The sequence below is a fragment of the Ctenocephalides felis genome, unplaced genomic scaffold (genome assembly GCF_003426905.1).
Source record: "Ctenocephalides felis isolate EL2017-DRISC unplaced genomic scaffold, ASM342690v1 CF-g0.4_SCAFFOLD_03573, whole genome shotgun sequence".
In the NCBI taxonomy this organism is placed as follows: Eukaryota; Metazoa; Arthropoda; class Insecta; order Siphonaptera; family Pulicidae; genus Ctenocephalides; species Ctenocephalides felis.
In genome coordinates this window covers 9513914-9526674 of record NW_020539727.1, presented here as the reverse complement: position 1 = coordinate 9526674, position 12761 = coordinate 9513914, and positions in this window count along the sequence as shown.

Below are 12761 nucleotides of genomic sequence, written 5' to 3'. Positions count from 1 at the left end.
AATTTTCATTTATTTAAATTTTTATTTAACTAATTATTTAAAAATGAGTAATAAATTCAACTAATGAATTTACACTAGTTCATAAAAATACTGAGATTATAGTTCTAATTTTATATTTAAAATGTTAATTTATTATAATAAAATTATCATTTTTTTTCTACCAGCTTTCTTATTAATATAAACGATGACGCCATAAGGTAGGCGTTTAAAGCAATAATTCTCGATTCTAGGAAAAACGATATAAAATTGAAAAAAAAAGATATCCTAAGATAATCACTTATGTAGAAACTTATAATTTGAAGATGAGAATAAATTCTATCCATTTAATTTTTAATCAATAATTGAAAATGAAGACCTTTGCTGATTTCTTGATTGCCTGTGCATTCTTATTGGCTTAGTCACTTTTCATTCATGTTGTATTCATTTCTAATTATAATACATGAGGTGGATTCATTCATGAAACTATAAAAAAATAGCAATTATAAAATAGATAAGATATCTATGTAGTCTATGAGAAAAGTATTTCCCACAATCTAGTGTTTCTAGATGGCAACACAGTGGTTGACCGTCTTGCTGATAAGTTTTTTTTAAATAGTGATGTGAATATTGATTGCAATATTGCCCTGAGAGACGTTTTGTTGATATTATATTTGAGATTTATAATATTAACAGATAATGGGATATTACTACTATTCGATATCAAGCTGGCCAAGGTGGAAACCAGTTGCCAACCAACGTCCTCACCATGGGATCATGATTATCTCCAATTCAATTAAAAAATTCACTTGGTAATTTTAGAAACGTTTTAGAAAGTCTTACATTTCAGGCAAAAAACGATAATTTGATTCTTTAATTAAACGGTTTTTAAAAAAGTTACTTAAAGAAAAATGTCTCTAGAAGTTTTCTATCTCTAATTTAATTTGTATAATTTGTTTAAAAAATTAAAAAATCAATGTAATCATTTTATTGCATATTTCAATCATTGAACTTTACTTTTCATGAAATTTTAAGACTTTTCATGAAATTTTTCATAAGATAAAAAAGTGGTCTAAAAAGTTTAATTATATCCTTATATTTAAAATTATGTTTCTATATTTACTGTTTACTGATGTTCTCAAAATATATTTTCAAGTGAATGAAAACTTTCTGGTCATTGCTGCAATAACTATTAAGTCAAATATACGGATTTTATTTATGTAAAAACAAAATCACGATTAGAAAGTACTACCATTATGTCTAATAGTCATCTATAAAATGTATCAAAATAACTAAACATCTACATAAAATAGGCATATTGTAATTCATAAAGAAATGGAAGAAACTAGGCATAAGCAACATTATGCCTAAAGCAACTTGCATGAACTTTTTATAAAAAAGCACAAACTAATAGTAGAGTATGCTACTTTATAAGAAGTACTAATTTTAAAATCCTTAATATGGGTTGCAAATAAGAAGTTACGACCATGTGGTGAAAAACATTCGATCAAAATCTGCTATAAATATAAAATTTATAGTTCTACAAAGTAACCGATTTTAACAGTTAACAATCTACTAAGAAATAAAAATAATTTCGGATACTTTGTCTTCTGTGCCAGAAAGTTAAATAGATCAAACCATGGTCATATGATACCTACGATTTCATCTTTCCGCTTGGCTAATAAAAACTAGAAATAGAATCCTTTGATCAGATCACTTCTATTTCACTTGCTGCTACTAATGTATGCGAAACCTAATATTTGTATATTCAATATTTTGTTCAAATATTTGATCAGTGTTCAGATGTTTACTCGTGCTCTCATTGTTATAAAATACTGTGTACACATTGTGAAAGCATGTTTGAAAAAATAATAATTTGAAAGATTTTGCAAAGAATAATGATAATAATAAAAGGCTTTTACGTGGATTAAGAAAATTTATCAGTATCACGTTTTTTTTGTTTTTTTTTTATTGGCCGGGCTTACTTAGAGCATTTAGCCACCTACAACGTTTTTACTAAATACTAAATTTATTTATAGTATTGTTTATAGTATAGTTTAATACTAAATTTATCACATAGAGATAGGACAACCTTTTGGGTTTCCATCTACAAAGCTATGCTAAAGTCACAACACCTCATATTTGTCTTTGCTGTTAAAAATTACTAATATATGAATATATAATATATAATATATGAGTTATTCCCTACTATGTCCAATTGTTTTAGTAAATATTCTGTATTGTTAAATTTAAGAAATATATTATATTTAAGTATGAAAACTCGTTGATTAATAATGGTAATGATATGAACTATCTTATCATCAATGATATTACTTTTGTTTTTTTTCCATTTTTCATTTTTAGGCATCCAATTGCTTAAAAACTTTAAGGGACAATCATCATGAAAACTTGTTCTGTTTGAAACCATGTTAATGATCTTTAAATCTAGTTAGTTTATTGTCTTCTGTAGAATCCCTGTTTATAAAAATAAATGGAAAAAATCCAAGTTCAAAAATTTGCTGTTGATTACACCATTTACATATCAAATCTCAAATTCTAACTCTAACTGGCAATTCAAAACGATTCTGGAGATTATCGCCATCTTTAAAGTACCAATTCAAACTACAAGAAAGATCGTTAAGAATATTTGTTTCTTAATATTATTATTTACTAGTAAGGATTTTTTTAATTTGGCATTCTTAGAAAATAATCCTGAAGTTTTATGTCGAATTGAATATTATTAAACAAGAAATTTTAGTATCAAAAGGCAAATCTTGAAACTTCCAACTTAATCTAAAATGATTGAAGTCCTAGGAGTAAATTTTTCATTCAGGTAATTTTGATATCAAAGAGTCTCTTCTGCTAATAAATTGCCTTTAAATAATTATTTCATTATAACTATTTCATACAACTTTTCTTTCAACAGTTCTTATCTTTTCTATTTTCTGTTTCAAAATGTTCTTAAAAATTATTTTTCAATTCTCCAGAACTAATTTTTGTATTCTAACATTTAACTGCATAATATATGCTATCTTAGTATTTTTTTTCTTCTGGATATCTTTCTATTTCAATTTGTATATTATAAGATTTTGGAGTCCGAAAAATCATAAAATAGATTTACACTAATTACTTTGTCCATGAGTGAACACGTGAAAAAAAAACAGAAATACATAAATACAATCGTCAACGACAATATAAGTTTTGAGCACACAAAATACAAAAGAATTGTTTTTATTGCATTTTCAATTGTAAACAGTTTGTGTAACGCCTATTTTGCATACACCATGAACAAATTTTGATTCAGTGCCAAAATGCATCAAAAGAACTTATTAATCAAATCGTTTGCTTTGAACATTTGAACAAATTACATACTGTTAAAAACAAAAAATACTAATGTTTACGTTTATTATAAATTCGAATGAACAAAACTTCGCAGTTTCTGGTTAAATCTCTCCTCTTTATATCAGGATGTCCAATCATGAGATTGGCATTCGAATAAGACAAACTAAAGTTACTACTAAAAATAATGAATAAATAGTTTCTACGAAATACCTATTCTCTATTTATTAAACTGAAATCTTTGTATGTCTGAGGTTATTATTTATAAGAATCATAAATTATGTTTTTGCAGGCGTGGATAATTAATAAAATTGGCCCAAAGCCAAAGTGTTTTTGATATATTTGAACTTATGAAATGTGAAGGAATTCGATGATGATTTGGCAAGGTCGCAAACAAGTCATTTGAAACAACTATGAGTAATTTGTAAATTTAGACGTCATGCATTTGTATTTGAATTGTTTTTGATAAAGCGTAAATAAACAATGAGATTTAGACGAGAGATACGCTTTTAATTAAAGCAGAGAGAATTGATTTAATTAATAGCCTTTAAATGCCACTAATGTATACTGAGTTTCATGTTTCAGATGTGTTTCTGGTTACATGATTATTGTTTTAAGATCCATGTTAAAATTTCATTATCGTTGTTCCAAGTTTCATGATCAAAGTTCTAAGTTTCATGATCAAAGTTCTAAGTTTCATAATCAAAGTTCTAAGTTTCATGATCAAAGTTCTAAGTTTCATGATCAAAGTTCTAAGTTTCATGATCAAAGTTCTAAGTTTCATGATCAAAGTTCTAAGTTACATGATCAAAGTTCTAAGTTACATGATCAAAGTTGCGAGTTTCATGATCAAAGTCCTAAGTTTCATGATCAAAGTCCTAAGTTTCATGATCAAAGTCCTAAGTTTCATGATCAAAGTTCTAAGTTTCATGATCAAAGTTCTAAGTTTCATGATCAAAGTTCTAAGTTTCACGATCAAAGTTCTAAGTTTCATGACCCATGTTCTAAGTATAAGGATCCATGTTGCAAATTTTATTTTTCTTAGTTTCAATTTTATTATTCTAGTTTCAAGTTTTATGGTTCTTCTTCGAAGCTTTATAATTTTTGTTCCAAGGGTCATAATCCAAGAACCAAGTTTCATGTGTTCCAATTTTTATGATCAATATCCCATGTTTCATGATTATTGTTCAAAATTTTATTATCGATGTACTAAGTTTCATATTTCAAATTTCATTATTCATATTCCAATACGCAAAGATTAAAAAAAAAGTATAAATTTTCAAAAATATTAATAAGGCCGGGTGCGAATATTTATATTGCAGTTCATTTTAATTTTACGTGGAAAAAATAAGATGCAGTCAAAAGTCAGTCAAGTTTTTTCATTTCGTTGGAAATGAAAACAATTTAAATACGTATTAATTTACAAGATATTAAAAATAAAATCCTTTATCGTTAATTTATTAGTCATTATGACATATGAGATAGATAATTACTACATTGCAATAAAAGATGATAACGATGAGCAATTATTGTGGTTTTCTAGAAATGCAGTCATGATCAGTATATAAATTAATAAATCATTCTTATCTGGATCAGACGGATAAAAGTATTTAAAAAAAATCTGTGATAAAATAAATTAGCAAAAATATTTGATTTTAACGATGTTTAACAAATAAAAATATGATAAGCTTTATCTTTACAACAACACGAATTTATAAATCAAACAAGTTTTTTAATCTACCCATGAAAACAAGATTTCAATTTTGAAAGTGAGTCAGTTTTGAACAAATTGATAAAAAAGGTATCAATATAGATTTTTGGAGAAGAATTTGTATAACTATTTTTGGGTAGAAAATTGTTTGAACAAAGTCTTTTACAAGTTACATTTACTAACAAATAACAACTTGAAAAGCATCACTAAAATATTGTACCTTTTTACTAACATTCAAATTAATTTGATAAATAAAATACGAATTAAAAACTAATATATGAAATTGAAAAAAAGATTAAAATACAATGTGAGCAAATTCTAGTAAAAAAATGTATATTGAAAATAAAAATTATGCTTAAAAAATCAAAGAAATAAGATTTTTTTTTGAAATAAGTGTAATTTCCTTCTTACCGTTTAATTTGCTTGCTTCTTAATAAATAATAAATTATAAATTACTGCTAATTCTAATAGAGTTCATTCAATAGTATAATGTAAGGAATGCAATACCGAAAAACCGGTATACCGTTTATTATTCGGTTTATCGGAAATAGCCTTAAAAATATCGGTATTTTCAGTACTAAAACATAAACACTAGTGTGAATATGATTTTATTAAAATATATAAACTTCAAATCTCATGATACCGAAAAACCGGTATACCGTCTAATTGTTTGGCGGTGGTAATACCGGTATTCACTTTTGAAATATCGCTATTGAAACATAAGTCCAAATCGAATATGAGTTTATTTAAATTTTAAAATTTAAATCTCATAATAGCTCAAAGATGTCTGTTAAGGTCGTTCTAGTGTATAAACAAGTGTCAAAATATTATAACGACTCATCATTAAACTGAATATTAATTTTTTTTCTAAGAATGAATTAAATTTTGTAATTAATCCTTAAAAATTCTTAAAATCATAGAATGATATTATTTTTTAGATAGTTTTAGGTTTGTAAGTAATGGGAACGTAAGTATTGTAAATTTTAATTTTCAGACATAGTTCTAAATTTGGAAACTGTATTATAAATACGTATAATTTTTATTCAATAGGTCAATTAGGTAATATTTAATTATACATAGGGGAAAGTCCCATAACGCCGGACGGCACCTAGTGCCGGACACTCTATTTAACACGTATTATTTAAGCTAGTATAAATCTTTTTATTCACCTAAATATCGATGGAACTAATTCTAGTATATATATATATATGCATTTACATTTGAGTGGTATGCAAAAATATAAGTAATACTTGATTGTTATCCGTAAAATGGTAAATTTCACTGTTCGAAAATAAAGTTTTCACTTCACAAAAACTAGTCAAAACGATTTACGATTTATATCGTCCTATCAAATTTATGATCATTAATAGCAAATCGGATTTTCCAGTGAAAACATAAAATTCTACTTCGGGAAATCAATAACAAGAACTCATTTTCATTAATGGATCATAAACACATATTCATATATAACTCATGTGGTGCATGTAAACATCTGGATCCAAAAATAACTGAAGACATAAATTTTCGCAATATACAAATTCCAGAGTATCGAAAATGAAATCAGGACATCTGGCAACAATGCCAGCAATATACATATATATATATATATATATATATATATATACATACATATATATATATATATATAGATACATACATATATATATATATATATATATACATACATATATATATATATATATATATATATATATTACATACATATATATATATATATATATATATATATATATTACATATAAATTAAAATTTCCATATAACATGCTACATTTGCATCGAAGGTCGAATTATGTGCATAATACCTCGTTTGTGGTATAACGGCATGTTTTTACAATGCACTATGTACCCAGATTATTATATACATATCTAATATGTATGATCATAAATTCCTTTGGAAATAATTTACTTGGATATTAACGACTAGATAAAATTAATCGATTTTCTGGGAACGACATTAGACATTCCTTGCACAATGGCAAAAGTAATTTCATATCAACTTTACAGGTATTCACTGCTAAAAGTAGTTTGTAGTAAAGATAAATATTATACTTTAACTAAAAGTGTATCTTAAAATTCTAGAATTTCTTCAGAAAGATGATATCCACATAATTATTATCTAATCCAACGAAACTATTCAGGAAATGATTCTAGTCAACGCAACATCAAGGCCGAATGAATAATTTCAAAGTCAATGCTATCTATATAGGTGGTATGGGCATATAATTGTTTGATGGTATGAGTATGTGAATCTCAACATTTTTAACTGGTGTTGATTAAAACCGGTCATATTTATTTCGGGACATTCTAAATACAGATAAGTTTCATATTTCGATATTAATGAATAACGAAAACGAATCTTAAACGCACTACACACAATTTGAACTGTAAAATCTTAACACGTTAATCGTCTATTATATTTGAGAGAAGAAGTTGTACATGAGCCATATCAGACATAAATACAGTTCTAAAATCTGATTAATTATTACATATTAATTATTTTAGTATATAGAAAATAGGAGTAGATAGATACAAAAAAAGTGCAAGTAAACAATTTTATATTAACGTCTATGATACATTTTACATAAAATAGGCTCGTATGGAATTATATATTTAAGGAAAAAAACAAATTCAATTAATTGTAAACAATCAATGGTTTAATCTTCAAGCAAGGACCGAATTTTAGTACAAATATAACAAGCCAAAAACCTTTTTCTCATTCTACACTTGGCACAATTGTCATAGAAATAATACGTACATTATTAGTCAATATGGATTAATACTTCCAAGTCTTAGCATAGTGTATTCATATTACAATCAAATAATTATTAGATATCAACACGACACAAAAACTTACACAAAATTATTGTATTTTCTGTAATGTTTAATAAATAAAATAATTCTATATGAACGATTATTAAGAATCTGCAACGTACGCATAAGAAAGAGATTGTCCACCACCAAGACCAATATTATCATTGATAATCAAACTATATATGACTCGATGATTTGACTTGTAAATTTTCGTTATAATGTAATAATAAATAGATACGAATGATTGATAGGAAGATATACAATACAGAGAATTATATGTGTCGTTTGTATATTTTGTTTAAAAATCACTTGTGTCGATTGTATACTTTGTTTAATTGACAATGAATTATATATGAGGACAATGCACTTGGACGACTAATAATTATATAAATAGGTTCCCTTCATTAGGTCGTATATAATATATATCCAATCTCTTTATCTTGCCGATAAAGGCAATACACATACACAGTGCAAAACTTGCGTAAGTTGAATTTTTAACAAAATTCTGGTAACCCCGAAATACTAGTATTTTTGTATCAATACCAGACAAAAATCGTCCAGGATCCCGGTATTCGAGATCACGTAATACAGGTATTGTAAGCCCTAGACATAAATGTCTGACAAATTGACTTGAAGAAAAAACATTCTAATCAAGGGTCACATGTGTGACTAAAAGATAGTCCTTTTCTAGAAATTTTGGCAAAACAAAATTTTTTTTGATACCTAAAGTTTCCTCGAGACCTAATATAGTATATAGAATACCCATGGTAAGAAAATCGTGGCGATTACATATATGTCACAAAGAAGTATAGTCTTAAAATTGACGATTGAAATATAAAATTTAACTAGTGGGATGTATGGCATCGTGTCTTAAGGCAAATTGCTGGAACTTCCCGTAACGTACCGAAATGTTCGAGGAATATTGAATGTTTTCAGATAGATTATTATAAATATTGTAACATTGTCTAATATTTATAAGAATTATATAAACTGAATTGCAAAGTTGAAATTATTTGTTTAAAGTATATTAGAACTATAGTCAGAATTAAAAATAAAATCTGAATTATTTTCGATATAAAAAAAAATTTTTTTTTGAAAAAAAAAATTGAAAAAAAATATTTAGAAACAATTTTTTTTCCAAAATTAATTATTTTGTTAAAACAAGCAGAAAGTTATTTGAATCATTTAAATCGAACGCTTAGTTCTCTCAAAAACTGCCATTTTTTGAATCTTCGAAACGGCTGGGCCTGCCTTTGCCAAAAACTAATAACCACTTCTCCCGATCATTACTAATTGAATACTCCGTTCTCTCAAAAACTAGATTTGTATTTTCTTCACTCTTTGCTCCGTATCTCCGTAACGGCTAGATCTGCCTTTGCCAAAAACTAATCAGCACATCTCCCTATGAATAGGAATCGAATGTTTTTTGAACCATTCAAATCGGTTGATCCGTGCGCCCGAAAACGTTGACAAAAAATTGTATCCATACATACATACACACACACATCCATATTTTCTGAGGTATGCCAAAATGTTCAGAAACCTTCAAAACGTCGAGAAATGCAGAAATTTTCAATTTCGATTTTTGGACGATTATAATAACTTGCCCTACGGGAAGTTAAAAAATAATGCATACTTGTACACGATAAAATATAGAATTCTCTTATAAGCCTATAAAAGTGATTTACCAAATGCTAAACTAGCACATATTGTATTCCAATAAGAAACCCAATGGAAAAATGATTGCAATGGAAAATGACCTATCAGATTTGTTGGAGGCTTTTGTGGAATCGAGCGATTTCTATTTTCAGTAATATCAGAATTAAATCTGATCTTCAAAATACAATAATCATAGTGTTGTTAGATAAAATTATAAAATTTTAGAAAAAAAATGACCAAAAGTACAAAAAATTCTCAATTAGTAATAAATGACAAACTATTAATCATATGGAATCTTCCACATTCTGCCCTAAATGTTATGATCATTAAGTTTTTATACTAAATCTTTGTATTAATTTTCAAAACTGGTCCATATTTACACTGGTTTAATTAACTTCCCGAAGGAGAAGTTTGTTTTCATCAAAAAATTCGATTCGCTAATTTTATGTTTTCTCGACGTTTCAAGCCATTCTGAATCGAATGAGACCAAATTTGGAAAAAGTATGTGTGCGTGTGTGTGTATGTGTGTGAACAGATTTTTTCATAATAATTTCGTATGTTTTTGTATTTTTTCCTGATCGATATAGTCAGTGGGCGCCATCGTATAGCAGTTTCTCACGTGATCATAATGTCTTTTGGCTCTCATTTCGAAAACGGCCATGAACCAGATTGTGTAATAAAATAGGTCATTTGAGCCATTGGATGGGCTCAACATTCTGTTAATTCTAATGTAGACAAATAATTATCTATTAAGAAGTCAGATTTGATTTAAAACATATGCGCTAAATTTACAAAAGTAAAAACAAATCGTTTTGTAGAGGAAAACAAAACGCACCAGAAGTAAACTATGAAGAAATTGACCAAACTAACCACATGTTTTCAATTATTAATGATAAATTTTAAGAAGGTATTAAAAAAAATTCGACATCTGTGAACTCGAATATTTTATAGTATTCGCTTGTAAATCCCATATTTGTATATTAAATACTTAACAAATATAGTAATTAGTTGTTCAAAAGAAATAATTAATACAGATAGTGATGGATAAAAAATGTTATTTTGAAAATAGGTCAACACCCAAGAACAACTTAAGAAGGTTACTTTGCAACTAATTCAATTTAACAATTTCATTGTTAATGTGCATTAGTATTCATATTTCACATCAAGAACATGATGCCCATTCAGAAACACTTATTTCATAATAGTACGTGAGTAAGCATCTTAACAATACATCAAATGAGTGCGAAACGAATTTTATTTATTAAGTTCTTTTCACAAACAAATCTATTAACAATTTAAAAAGATAAATAAACTAATATTCAATAAAAGTAATATGAATCAATTCATCAGTGACATTTTACAATTCCATAAACAAGTGCATAAAAAACTTTCTGAAAATTTTTATTTTTGAAGTGTTTAGGCGCGACTAGGGTGTTGAGAATGCAACGGAAATAGCGTTACGCCCGAACTGTACGTCATTCGCTCTCGATGAGATCATTTTTATACGGGTCGATTGTGATTAGCTGTCGTGTATGTGAATCACAGAGATCTGTCGTTGTATGCGTATCGATATCAACAAGCAAATCAGCATAGATAAATACACATTTTATGGTTACACGGTAGTACAAATCTTGATTTAATAAAAAAATGCCCGAATCAGAAGAATATTTTACCCTGTTCCCCGTAAATAATTATAATGAAAATAATAAAACAAATGAAACATTTGTGCCGTGTACTCAACGTAAGTTTATTGAAATAATTTCTATATTATTCGTAGTTTTCATAAATTTTTGAAGTTATTAAAATAGAATATTTTTCAGGCAAGACGGATATTTAAGTTGATCAAAAAATGAGATTATATCGCCAGCAAAAAAGTAAAAAAAATACAAGCAGTCAATGAATGTATGTTAATTTTAATTACATGAAGTTCTTCAAACACAATTATTACATGATAAGTGAAATTGTGAAAACAATATTTCTTTAGGCGTTGTTTAACAAAATCCACTGTGGGAACGATTATTATAGAATATATTAATCAGCAATTACTTCATTTCTCTTATTAAAATTTATTTCTAAATGCTAATTACAATGGCAAACCGATCATGTCATATTTGAAGTATGACTTTAATTACATTACTGTTTTTAAATATTATTTAAAAATTAATTTTAAATATATAATTTATAATTTATTATTATATAAATGTGTATATGGTTGACACTAATAAATGTGTGCATCACGAGTGTTACCATATAACTAATAAACATTATTCAAAATTGTTATATGATGTACTTATTTCAACTTAAATGCCATCTCGTACAGTAGCAAAAAAGTTTTACTTCCATCGCGTGTGAACCTTACGCGCACTCTTTTTTTATTACACAAAGCAAAAATATTGAAATAATGAAAAGTATAAAAAGTGAATAAATAAACGAATGAACAGAGAAGATTCAGACGATTTGTATAGGGAATGCAATATTAGTATACCGAAAACCGGTATACAATAAAAACCGAACCTTGAAAATACCGGTATTTCCGGTATTGAAACATAAGCGTTATTTAATACATGTTACACCTGAATTTAATTTTCTTGGAATCATTCAAACTTTCAACCATAATCGCTTAAAACAGATGTATCTTTAAGGTCGTTCTATTATATAAACAAGTATCAAAATATTATTTCGACTCGTCATGAAACTGAAATGAATATTTATAAATATATTATAAATAAATTACAAATAAATTTAAAGAAGGAATTTATAACGCGACACAAATGTAGTTGTGTTCGAGAAAATATTTGTTGAAATTATAGCAATAAATACTATAATTAAATTAAAGTTTAGTGTGAAGTCATAAAGATTGTGAGAGTTAAAATGGCTTCTTGCTAAATGCTAATACTTTATTTAAAAATTTCAACAGTCAAAAGAGCTTGCTCAAATGATTCTGAATGAATTTTGATTTTGAGTATGATGTCATTTTGAAAAAAAACCGTTACGTTTAAACCTTAGAGGATATAAGCATAATTATCTGTAAGAATTAATTTTATTTCTGAGAAATTATATGAAGCCCATTGAAAAGAAATATATCTCTTTCAAAAGGGATAATAATAATTATGTTTATTTCCTCTAAAATTTAAACGTAACGGTTTTTCAAGTGACATCATACACAGAATCATTGAGCAATCTCTGCTACTGTTGAAATTTTTAAAGCAGTCTTAGCAATTAGTAAGAAGCAATTTTAACTATC